Genomic DNA, 12,246 nt, shown 5'->3' on the forward strand with positions numbered 1-12,246 from the left:
TTTCCAGAAACAGTAAGCTACCCTGATGGAATCAGAGGTGGTGCGACTGACGCTTGAAGCACATAGAGCAGGTAGTGTTATCTAGAGTCCCCAAACCACTGTATTTGCAACTTCTTACTTAAGACTATAAGTGCTATGTATCTTGGAAGTGTGAATCCCAAAGACATTTAGTCGTCCTCCTTCTAATGGAGGAGGACAAGCAAGAACTCTCCAAGGGAGGCCAGGCTGTCAGACTCCTGTGGCAGAGCCAGGACTGCCTCTGGGACACTGCCCAACCTGTCAGGTCCCTGAGGGCTGGGAGAGCTCATAGCCAGGCGGTACCAGAACACCAGCCTGTGACGAGCCATCACGAGCCACCGATATGGGCCTGGGACTGTGCTTCCCTGGGCCGTCTCCATAATCACCGCTGTCTGCTTCATGGACCACCTGGACACCCTCCAACGTGTCGCTGGCCTCGTTCAGCTGAGCAGGTATGTTCACGCCTTGTCTGCTCCGCGGCTGGCCCTCTGCAGACGCGTCCTCAGCTCTCGACAGCAAAGTCCCCACCCCGTGCGTCACGCTGCCCCCACTGTCCACCACTTCAACTCCCGCTGCCCTAGAGGATGCTGCAGGAGATCTGTGCAGGCCCCGAGCAGCGCAGGGCCCATCGTGCACGGGGTGGCTGTCATCAGTATAACCGATGGAGGAGGAACGGACATTGAGAACCGGGTACTGTCAACGGAACACTCAATCCCCGCCACCACCCCCCAGTTAGGTAATGTCTCCCATTTTACAGAAGTGGGGGCGGACCTCCAGGCCATCTTCACCGGGGTTTAGCAGTATTGGCCAGGAGGGCACGTGTTCTCACCCATGAAAGGTAAGCATAGCACGGGCCTCCCGGGCGGGGGAGAGGCAGCAAACCACGCAGACCCTCCCTCCGCCCGCGCCCCGTCGCCGACGCGCATGCTCCGATGCCACCTCAGCCCCGCCCCTGCTCGGCGCCCACGTCGACGCCCCATCCCCGAGGAGACCCGGAAGCAGAATTCCCCGCAGGTCGAAGCTGGCGGCGCTACCCGGACGCCGCCGCCAGAGGGCGCCGAGGGCGCCGAGGCCGCCTTTGTTGGCTCGCACCTCGCGAGTCCCGGCAGCGGCCGACGCCGGAAATGGAGGGCTTTGCCGTACACGATGGCGGCGTCTTGGGTGGCGGTACGGAACGCTGAGAGGCCGGCCCGTTTCTGGGGCTCGCGGGGATTGCAGCCGGCTCCCCGCGAAAGACGGCTCCCGCGGAGGTTCCCGGCGTCTTTGCCGTCGGGTAGGTGGCCGAGAGCACAAGATGGCGGCCCCCACGGCGCGGCCGGAAGTGGAGGCGAGCGAGCGGCGAGGCCCGCGGCAGGGCCGGCGGCGCGGGGCGCTCTCCCCGGGCGGCGGCCTCCGGGGCTCGGCTCCGGGCCGCCGACGCCCCGGGCCACGTCAGGGCTTCGCTGCAGCCCCCTCGGGCGGCCTCGCGCGGCCTCGGAGGCGGACCTTCCTGCCTTGCGCAGGAGGCGCCGGGGGACGTGAGCGAGCCCTGCTTTCAGGGGGTGAGGGCGCCGGGCGGCGCGCGGGCCGGGGACGTTCGCGGGTGTGAGGCTGTCCCGGCATAGAGCCAGAAGGCGAAGCTAAACAACAAAAGTAAAGAAAGTGGGCCTTCCCAGCTGGAAGCGCGATATTCAGTAAGGATTCCCGACGTCCGGCCTGCGAGGGTAGACGCCTGGAGGTCGGTACTGGAGTACTTGCTGCAGAGGTCCCGACGCGGTGCGACGACCCGAGCCGCCTCGGCGCGAGCAGGTGTGGCGTCTGGGGCTGGGTCAGCGATGCGGGGCGCGGGGAGCCCGGCGAGCTGGAGGCGCTCAGGACCCGTGTGTGGGAGGAAGGGCTAAGCGCCTTCGCTGGTGTATCCTCCTGTGTGTTCCGGTTAGGATGCCATGGAAAACGATGGCAGCGTCCACTTGGAAATGGAAGTAAATGCTGCGTGAAAATCACCCCGAACTGTTTTCTCGGTGAGTGAAAAGGAAAGCAGTAGCAGTGTCGGAATTGGTAGGGATCTTGGGAATCACCTCCTTGAATGTGAAAGAAACGGCCTCCTCGCTGAAGCAGCTGACCATCCCTCAGCTTCACCAGCAGCCGGGGGCTGGGCAGGCGGGCAGCCTCACGCGCACGTCTCCCGCCTCGGGCAAGTGTTCCGTGTGGTAGTGGAACTAGACTTAGCCAAGCTCCTAACCTGCACTAAGTGCTCAGTAAGTAGCAGTTACTCTTTGGGGGCAACCCTGAGTTGCTGGATACATTTTTGACCTCTGGGGCCTTTTAGGGGCTTTAAGAGTATGCTAGTTGCCCTATGGATCTTACTTGTATTTTGATCTTCTTAGAGGCCACAGGGTGTAATGGAAAGAATTTAGCTGCTTAACGTGTATCTTTGAGTGAGTTAAGACGAGAATCACAAAATCTTTTTTATAAGGTCACGGTGAAAGTGATGAGAAACAAAAGCATCGTGTGCAGGGCAGGCACTTAGTAGTGGTCTCTAGTTGTGCAGTATGTCAACCTCAGGGCTAAGGAACTAATACTGCGCTCAGAAGCGGGAGAACTCCGGAGGGGCAGGAGCGGGGGCCACAAGGTGACAGTTAACACAGGAAGCCAACAAGGAGAAGTGGAGGGCGGGCAGGTCTGCTGGCTTCAGGGCCACAGGCTTCCTGCCTCCACTGGGAGAATGCGGATATGGTCTGCAGGCCGTTTGCGGAGATGCCTCCTTGCCAACAGCCGCCTGTACTGTTCAGCTCACAGCCACCTCTTTGGAGCGTCTTCCAGTGCCTTCCAGAGGCATCAGCCTCCGGATCTGAGGCTGATTGCTCACACTTCATTCCTCGTTTAATATGAAACATGTACTGCATGTGTTTTAAATTTATTAGAAAGTTTAATAGTGATAATGTACACAGAATGTAGAATTTGCTATCTTAATATGTTTCAAATGTACATTTCAGTGGCATTAAGTACATTTACATTGTTGTGTAAGCAATCTCCAGAAGTCTTTTCATCTTACAAAAGGATGAAGCTCTGTACCCATTCAACAATACCTCTCCATTTTTCCCTCCCCCGAATCCGTGGCAACCACCATTCAACCCTGTGTCTGCAAAGCTGACTGCTCTGGGGACCTCATATAAGAGGAGTCATAGGGTATTTATCTTTTTGTGACTGGCTTATTTCACTTAGCATAATGTCCTCAAGGGTCATCCACTGTAGCGTGTGTCAGAATTTCCTTCCCTTTGAAGGCAGGTTAGTATTTTCTTGTGTGTGCAGCACTGAAGGGGAGCAGAGCATGCCAGCTCAGATGTGCCATTTTGTCATGTGAATTATCTTGAGCCAAAGGCAATCAAGACCCAGCACTTTCAGGAAAAACTTTTACCTCTTCTTTACTTGCTTAGAAGAATTTAAGTAGGGGGCCAGCCCCTAAAGAAAGCAGTTACCAGAAATAACTTTTTTATCTTGAAGATTTGACTTGTGTGGCAGGGCAGACATCTAATCGCCAGACCTCTGCTCTGCTTGTCGTCCGGTGAGTGGCCTCCTCCCCTCTGCAGCCCAGCTCCTACCCCTTTCCTTAGCTCAGGGAGGCAGGTAAGCCCCAGTTGTCTGACTGCCTTTGGGTTTCAAATTTTTATGGGGCTCCCATGCATATGAAATTGTCTGTTTTCCTCCTGTTAGTCTGTCTTACGTCAATTTAACCGTTAGATCAGCCAGAAAACTTAGAAGGGTAAAAAGAAAATTCTTCCACCCTGACACCATATTTTGTTTCTTCATCCATCAGTGAACATCTGGGCTGCATCTGCCTTTTGGCTGTTGTGAGTAATTCTGCTGTGAACATGGGTGTACACATAGCTTAACATGAAGTAATAGCCAATAGGATTATAGAGAGGAGGGTGTGTTTTATGTACTTACATTGGATGAAGTAATTCTGAATCATAAAAAATGCAATATTAAGCTGTTTACAAGGTCATTAGAAGATTTAAAAGATGTAGTTGGTCATCGTGCATCATAGGCTGTGACGTGGCCCAGTGATGGGACACAGGGTTAAGGTGCTATGATGATTGTGGGTTCCCTTCTGCCCTGCCCTTGGGTTTGGGGGATCTTGTGGGTAATCTTCTTTAGAGATGGCATTGAAAACCTAAGGAATGGGTGCACAAAGATAGGAATCAGAGACCTTTAACGAAGGATCGTGAGGTGAAGTGTTGAAAGCCCCTGACTAAGGCCTAATGTATTCATGCGTGAGGTGTGGTTAATATGAGTATTCATCTCAGGGTATGTTGTGGGGACAGTCGAGTCACGTGGATACAGGGGTCACCTGGCCAGCAATAACAATGTCCGTGGATGTGGAAACATGTTCATAGTGAGCGATAAGCATTTAGAAGGAATGCAGTAAATCTGGGTGAAGGGTACCCGGGGATTTTTGTACTATCCTTGCAACTTTTCTGTAAGTTTATATCAAAATAAGTTTAAAAAAAATCAAAATAACATGTAAAAGAGAACACAATTTTGAGGAAAAATTTATGAGCACAAAAAAGACATTTTATATCAAAATTGCTAATCGTGGTTGTCTCTGGGTAGCGGAATTACATATCTCCCCTCCCTTGCTGTTTTCTTGAATTTACCAAGTTTTGTGCTGTTGTCACTGTTGTTGTTTTGTGCATGTATCAGGTTAACAATGACGGAGAAGAAACACTGGTACACAGTTAAATAAAACTCTTGAGTCCGTTAGTTATCTAACACTCGTCTAGTAGAAATGTCTGAGACTTTGCATGAAATGAAATGCCATCCAGACGGTCTCTGGCGTCATGAAAGACCATGGCATCGGGGCCAGGGTGGGCACTGTGGCTCCTGGTCTCACTGTCGGGTGGGTCTTTTTTCCAAGGTTGACTACATCACACTTCAGAACCAAATTAGAGGGACTGTGCTGGTGGCGCAGTGGTCAAGAATCCACCTGCCTATGCAAGGAACACGGGTTCGACCCCTGGTCTGGGAAGATCCCACATGCTGCGGAACAACTAAGCCTGTGCTCCATGGCTACTGAGCCTGCGCTGTAGAGCCCGTGAGCCACAACTGCTGAAGCCCATACACCGAGAGCCTGTGCTCTGCAACAAGAGAAGCCACCACAATGAGAAGCCCGTGCACTGAGCCCCTGCTCTGCGCAACTGTAGAAAGCCTGTGCTCAGCATCAGAGATCCAATGCAGCTAAATAAATTAATTAATTAATAAAATGATAAAAAAAAAATTGGATGCTTAGAATATCAGCAGCTCAAGCTTTGAAATATGCTAAACAGCCGTGGAATCCACCTCCCAGTGCTCTGGGCCTCCCCCGGCCAGCGCCCAGCCTTTGCTTGCTCTGCTTAAGGAGCAGAGTCCTCCCTGCTCAGGGGCCCGTTCCTCTCCCGGACAGCTCTGACTACGGCAAAGTCTTCTTCATTTGGGAGTCCAGATCTGATCCCTGCTCTGTTCCCCAGGGAGGCACAGAATGTGTCTGTGCTCCACCCAAGGCTGGCAGTGAGGGACTCTGAAGTATCCACCCTGAATCCTCATTTACCCAGGACCAGAGAAGCGTGCACTTTGTTGTTTGTCTCTGCTCCACGTGATGAACAAGTTAGGGCTTCATTTTTCTCCTTTGTGAAAGAGATTTAGATTTCTGCCAGAGTGGGCACCCTCTGGGTCCATCAGGGACCCAGACTGCTGTCTTATGATGGAAAACCCAAGCCATAGTGCCTTGGCCGGACGTCCATCGCCCTGTTCTCAAGGATGGAAGCGTTCTGAGAAGCAGCTTTTGCTCACTCATCCTCTCCCTGTGGTTTCCCCTTCATGCTTGTCACCTCAGGGTCTCTAGGTGACTCCAGGCAGGATGAAGGGCAAGGGAGGATGGCAGACTGTGCTCAGTCAGCCTTCTGATGATGAGCTGCCCAGGAAGCTCCACCCAGCGGCCTCCCCCGCGTTGCCTGGAGTCCTGTCACCTAGCCACCTCTAGCCACAGGGACTGCTGAGAAACAGAGTTCTTTAGCCAGGCCCACTGTTGCCCCGAACAGATCGGGCTTCCATTCTAGGAGCCAAGGGGAGACTGGGCAAGTGAGCAGTGGTGTCTGTCCCAATAAAGCTGCCTTAAGCAATAGTAACTGTGTTGCCTAACCGCAGGATTTCTCAGGGCCTTTCAGATTCCAGGGAGAAGGCTGCGTCCACAGAACCTTGTCTTACAGTGGTCGTGTCTCAGGAATGGTTGCATGGTTCACGTTTTAGGAAACACAGAATAAGCCCTAGTCTCCCTAATTCTTTAAAGGAAAAGTTGGGGAATTCCCCGGTGCTCCAGTGGTTGGGACTCTGCGCTTTCACTGCTAGAGCCTGGATTGCCTCCCAGGTTGGGGAACTAAGATCCTGCAAGCCATGTGGCGTGGCCAAAACAACAAAAAATGTTGTATCTGAACTCAGGGCGGATTTGTTAATGCATCTGTGTTACTATTACATAGGAAGAGTGGCAGCTTTAATGACTTTGACAGTAATTGCGTCGTTTTCTTTCAATTTCCTAATCTAGAAAAACTTCTGGTCATTTTCAGCATTCCTTTGTCTTTCATGGTACTTAGGTTTCTTCTCTGGACTGTTGAAACAGAATCCTCACCCTTGGGACTTCCCTGATGGTCCAGTGGTGGAGAATCTGCCTTCCAATGCAGGGGATGCGGGTTCAAGCCCTGGTCAAGAAACTGGGATCCCACATGCAGCGGGGTAACTAAACCCGTGTGCCACAGCTGCTGAGCTCGTGTGCTTCAACGAGAGAGCCTGCATGCCACAAACTGCAGAGTGCATGCGCTCTGGAGCCCGTGCGTCACAACTAGAGAAGAGAAAATCCGCACGCCGCAGCTAGAGAGAAGCCCGCGCATCACAACGGAGAGCCTGAGTGCTGCAGCTAGTACCTGATGTGACCAAAAATAAAATAAATTTTTTTAAAAGAAAAAAAAGAATCCTCACCCTTAACGTGTTGAAGTATTTCCTTCTAGTCTTTTTTTCTGTGCGTGTGTATATGTATTTTTATAAGTGGTTGAAAGTATATGTGTATATGCAGCAGCAAGGACGGCGTTTGTTTCCCATTGTGTGTTCCAGGGCGCGGAATACGCTGAGATGACGGCAAGAGGGGGGTCTCTGGTCACGTCGTAGGCTCTGCTGGTTGACACTCCTCACTACCCCCAGGACACTCCTTCCTCCTGGCTGAGGCACGCTGGTGAGAAAGCTGAGTTAAGAAATAGATCCAGCTGCTGCCGCAGAGATGCAAAGTAACAGCGGCTTTCTTAAGGTGGAAGTGTATCTCCACGTAAAAGTCCAATCTCAGTGGCTCCAGTGGCCAAAGCCTGATGGGTCAGAGTCAGAGTGGTGGTCACGGTCTCGTAGGTGGAAAAGCATGACACAGACAAGAAAAAGAAATAAGAGCCTCTGGTACCAGCTAGACTGGGGGAAAAGGAAATAGGGACCACGTGCTCCCCCTCACACTCAGTGCTAGTTAAAATTATTGAAATTACAGGGAATTTAAGACTATGGTCAATGGTGGAAGAATTCATTAGAATTCAGAAGCAAGTGAAGCCTTTAGAAGAAAAGCAGCAGGAAGAAAGATGGAAGGTGGATGATCTGAGGGACTGCAGTGCTGACAGGACGCGTGGAAGCGGTGACTGGTGACCATCCGACGTCGCGTCTGTGACTGTGGGCCCAGAGCCCCGCACCAGCGTTCTTTCACTTGTAGACAGGGGTCTGCGGGAGCCGGGCTGCTGGGTCGTGCTCACCCACAGGTGCGTGCCACGCCAGGGGTGCTGGCGGGTGACATGCAGCCACAGGTCACAGTGATGAAGGTGGGGAAGGTGCCCCAGGAGACCTACACTGATACTGGGGGATGGACAGCCAAATCCGGGAGATTAAGGAGTCTGCGATGCTCTCATCCTGAGTATTAAGAGGAGATGGGTGTGGGCATATACCCAGAGAACACCATAATTCAAAAAGACACACGCATGCCAGTGTTCATTGCAGCACTATTTACAACAGCCAGGACATGGAAGCAACCTCAATGTCCATCAACAGATGAATGGATAAAAAAGATGTACATATGTACAATGAAATATTATTCAACTGTAAAAGGGAACGAAATGGACTGGGTCATTTGTGGAGACATGGAGGGACCTAGAGACTGACATACAGAGTGAAGTGAGTCAGGAGGAGAAAAACAAATATCGTATATTAACACATATATGCAGAATCTAGAAAAATGGTACACATCAACCGGTTTGCAAGGCAGAAATAGAGAGACAGATATAGAGAACAAACATATGGACACCAAGTGGGGAAGGCTGGGTGCGGGGGGCGTTGAGGGGGAATGAATTGAGAGATTGAGATTGCCATATATATATTACTAATAAGAAAAAAAAAATTGTACACTTTAAATATATGCAGTTTATTGAATATCAGCTGTATCTCAATAAAACTTCTTAAAGGAAAAGAAAAAAGAGGAGATGGGTGTGAAGTCCATCTCCGTGGTCGACCCAGCACAGGTGAAACCTCTCTAGCCAAAGCAACAAGAGCACATCAGAGCTCGCCACTCTCTGGGGGGCAGTTGACTCTGAACTTTACTCACAAGCACCTAGTGATGAGCCCAGACTCACGCAGGAATTGTTCCACGTGGCCAGAGAACACGCAGCGTGCATCCTGTCTGGATGAAAGTGATGCCGTTGGGACAAGAAGGTGTGACTCCAGTGCCGGTGGTGAGAGAGGAGTTCAGAGAACGAAGCGTAATCTGTTGAACCAGCTGCATGGATTTGATGCAAGGGGAGATGTGGAAGTTGTCAGGGCCACGAACTGAATAGAAACTTTGGATATGGCCCTGACCGGAACAGGCCAGGTGGACGGGGGATCGAGCTCCCTGGCCCAAGGAGCGGACTGAGCAGTGCCATTCACACAACAGCATGCAGCTGGCCAAGGATGTGATCCCAGATAGCCTGGCCGCGGCTGGAGGTGACCTCTCTGGTGCCCACAGCCAGGCACTCTGTGCCACAGCGGGTCTGGCGGCCTTGAGGGGACACAGGATGAAAGTAGCAAGGGAAGACTTTAAAAATCTAAAGAAAATTTTCTTTGTGAAAAACAAGACAGCACCCCTGAGGGCTCTCTCTCTAGTGAACCATGGTTGCCTTCGAGGAAATGGCTGGGAGTCCTCCTGGGAGGGATGAGGTTGGGGAGGTTGCCCAGAGGAATCCATGTTCCCATTGATCTCTTTCAGCATGGTGGGCAGGATGCCTGTTGAGCTGCCTTCATCTATTGGGCACATGCAGTTCTCTCTTTCCAATAAGGTGTGCTTTTTCTCGAAAGAGGGGGGAAAAAGCCCAAGCTTTCTCAGTAACTCCCTTTCACAAAATCACCAGGCACCCAAGTTCCACCTGTCTTGTTGCTTGGTGCTCTCCGAGGAGTTGCCATCATCTGAATAGTCTAAAACTGGTGTCACCATGTCCAGTTCCAGCCGGTGGAAGGAGGTGCACCTTAAAGGATCTGACCTAGAAAGCGCTCATCCACCAGCCACAACTTAAGGCTTTATTCTGAGCATCCCTGTATTCTTGACCTTTGCCTTCCTAGACTTTGTATTCTCCCGGGGACACAAGGAACAAACAATGACAGCAGCAGTACATGCTAGTAAGGAAACAGACTTAGGGCCGGGGGTGAAGATGGAGCTTTAGAGAAGGGGGACGGGAGCAGCCTCGTTGAGAAGGGGACGTGCACTGGGGTCTGAAGACAGGTGTCCTCCCTGGAGAGGGAACTGCAAGTGGAAATGCCCTTTCGTGGGAAGGTGTGTGGCACGTGTGAGGAGCAGCACCGTGTGGCCAGTGCACCTAGAGTTGGGTGAATTCAGAGAAGTGTAAATCACATCACGTAGAGCCCAGTAGGCTAGGTTAAGATAATGATTCTTAACTGTGTGAGAAGAGAACCACTGCAGATTTCTGAGCAGACATGATGGGATTCACATTTTTTAAAGATCACTCTAATTTAACAAGTTGTGGACTCTGCATACTGTGGATGAAAGACCTAAATGTAAGAGCTAAAACTACAAGACTCTTAGTATAAAACTCTTAGAACAAAACAAAGGACAAAAGCTTCATGACGTGGGGTTTGGCAGTGATTTTGTGGATGTGACACCAAAGACACAGGCATTGTCAGAAAACATAAACTGGACTTCATCAAAACGTAAAATGTTTGTGCATCAAAGAACACAGTCAACAGAGTAAAAAGACAACCTATAAAATAGGAAGAAATATTTGCAAATCACTTATCTGATGAGGAATTAATACCCAGGATATATAAAGAACTACTAAAATTCAGCAGTACCAAACACCCCAATTCAAAAATGGTAAGAGTTGCACAAAAATGTGGATGTATTTAATGCCACTGGTACACTTAAAAGTGATTAATTTTGTTATGTATATTTTACCACAGTTTAGAAAATGAATTTTAAATAGAATGGGCAAAGGACTTGATGTTTCACCAAAGAAGTTATACGAATGGCCAATAAACACATGAAAAGATGCTCAACATCACTAATCATTAAGGAATACAAATCAAACCACAATAATGATTCACACCCATCAGGAATTATCAAAAAAGCAGAAATTGGAATATACGCTGCTGGTGGGAATGTAAAATGGTGCGGCTGCTCTGGAAACCAGTATGGAGGTTCCTTTGAAAAAGAACATAGAATCTCTGTATGATCCAGCAATTCCATTTCTGGGCATATTCCCAGAAGAACTGAAAGCAGGTGCTCAAACAGGCATTTGTACAATGATGTCCACAGCAGTAGTATTCATGGTGGCCAAAGGGTAGAAACACCCCAGATGTCCGCCAGTGGCTGATGAATGGAGAACAAAACACTGTCCATAATATTGAATATTATTCATCTGTAGAAAGCAAGGAATTCTGGGACTTCCCTGGTGGCATAGTGGTTAAGAATCCGCCTGCCAATGCAGGGGATATGGGTTCAAGCCCTGGTCCAGGAAGATGCCACATGCAGCAGAGCAACTAAGCCCTTGAGCCACAACTACTGAAGCCCACGTGCCTAGAGCCCGTGCTCCGCAACAAGACAAGCCACTGCAATGAGAATCCCACGCACTGCAACGAAGCGTAGCCCCAGCTTGCCGCAACTAGAGAAAGCCTACATGTAGCTAAATTTTTAAAAACACAAGGAAATTCTGACATACTCTACAGCATAGATGAACTTTGAGGAAATTATGTTAAATGAAGTAAGCCAAAGGGACAAATACCGTATGACTCCCTCTTTTATGAGAGCTCTGGAGCAGTCGAGTTCTTAGAAACAGAAGTAGAACAGTGGTTCCCAGGAGCTGGGGATGAGGGTGGGGACTGGGGAGCTAGGGTTTAATGGGGACAGAGTTTCACTGCCGGACCCTGAAGAAGTTACAGGCGTGGGTGGTGGTGAAGGCCGCACGACAGTGAGAGTGCCTAACGCCACTGACCTGTACACCTACAAATGGTTAAGGTGGCCAGTTTTGTTATGTGTATTTTACCACACAAAAAAATTTAGTGTAAGTTTTAAAATTTAGATCTACCTACTCAAATTACCGTATGGTCATTGACAACATTGGAAGACCGTTGACATGCTGTTAAGTAAAAGAAGTTGAATGGAAGAAAAATCAAAGGCTGCCCAAGAGAGGCGATGTAACCATAGTGCACTGCCTGGTTGTGCAGGCAATACTGTCGTCCTAAGATATGGTTACGGGACAGCAAAACATATCTATTTGATGACGTAACGGAAGTAGCGAGGTGGGAGAGTGAGGTGAGGAAAAGGTACATAGCTGGAGCTCATTACCCCCAGAGCTGAAGTTACAGAAGGCCTACAGAGAGTGACAGAAACCCTTGGAAACAGTGGAGGAGGGTGTACGTGAACGAAATCCTCATGCAAAGCAGGAAGTCAGTGTACCATTTACATGCCCAGAAATAGCAGGGTAGGCGTACTCCTTAGAGCTATAAGGGTGAGCACCAGGAGGACAAACAGTTACGAGTGACTCCTCTGAGGGGCAGCCCTGGGGTCAGGAAGGGCTGGGGCAGTTGTTATTAAAGTCCTTCACTACTATTATACTATGTATTTTATTTTATTTTTAAGGACTATTATTGAGGTATAGTTGACATACAATAAACTGCATGTATTTAAAGTGTGCAATTTGATTTTTTTTCTTA

The 12,246-nt window shown here is 49.9% G+C and overlaps 1 pseudogene; it reads left to right on the forward strand.

Moving 5' to 3' along the window:
* The first annotated feature begins 8,449 nt into the window (after positions 1-8,449).
* On the forward strand, positions 8,450-9,313 carry LOC130835086 (26S proteasome regulatory subunit 4-like; annotated as a pseudogene).
* The last annotated feature ends 2,933 nt before the right edge of the window (positions 9,314-12,246 follow it).

The sequence above is a fragment of the Hippopotamus amphibius genome, chromosome 13 (assembly GCF_030028045.1).
Source record: "Hippopotamus amphibius kiboko isolate mHipAmp2 chromosome 13, mHipAmp2.hap2, whole genome shotgun sequence".
Lineage (NCBI taxonomy): Eukaryota > Metazoa > Chordata > Mammalia > Artiodactyla > Hippopotamidae > Hippopotamus > Hippopotamus amphibius.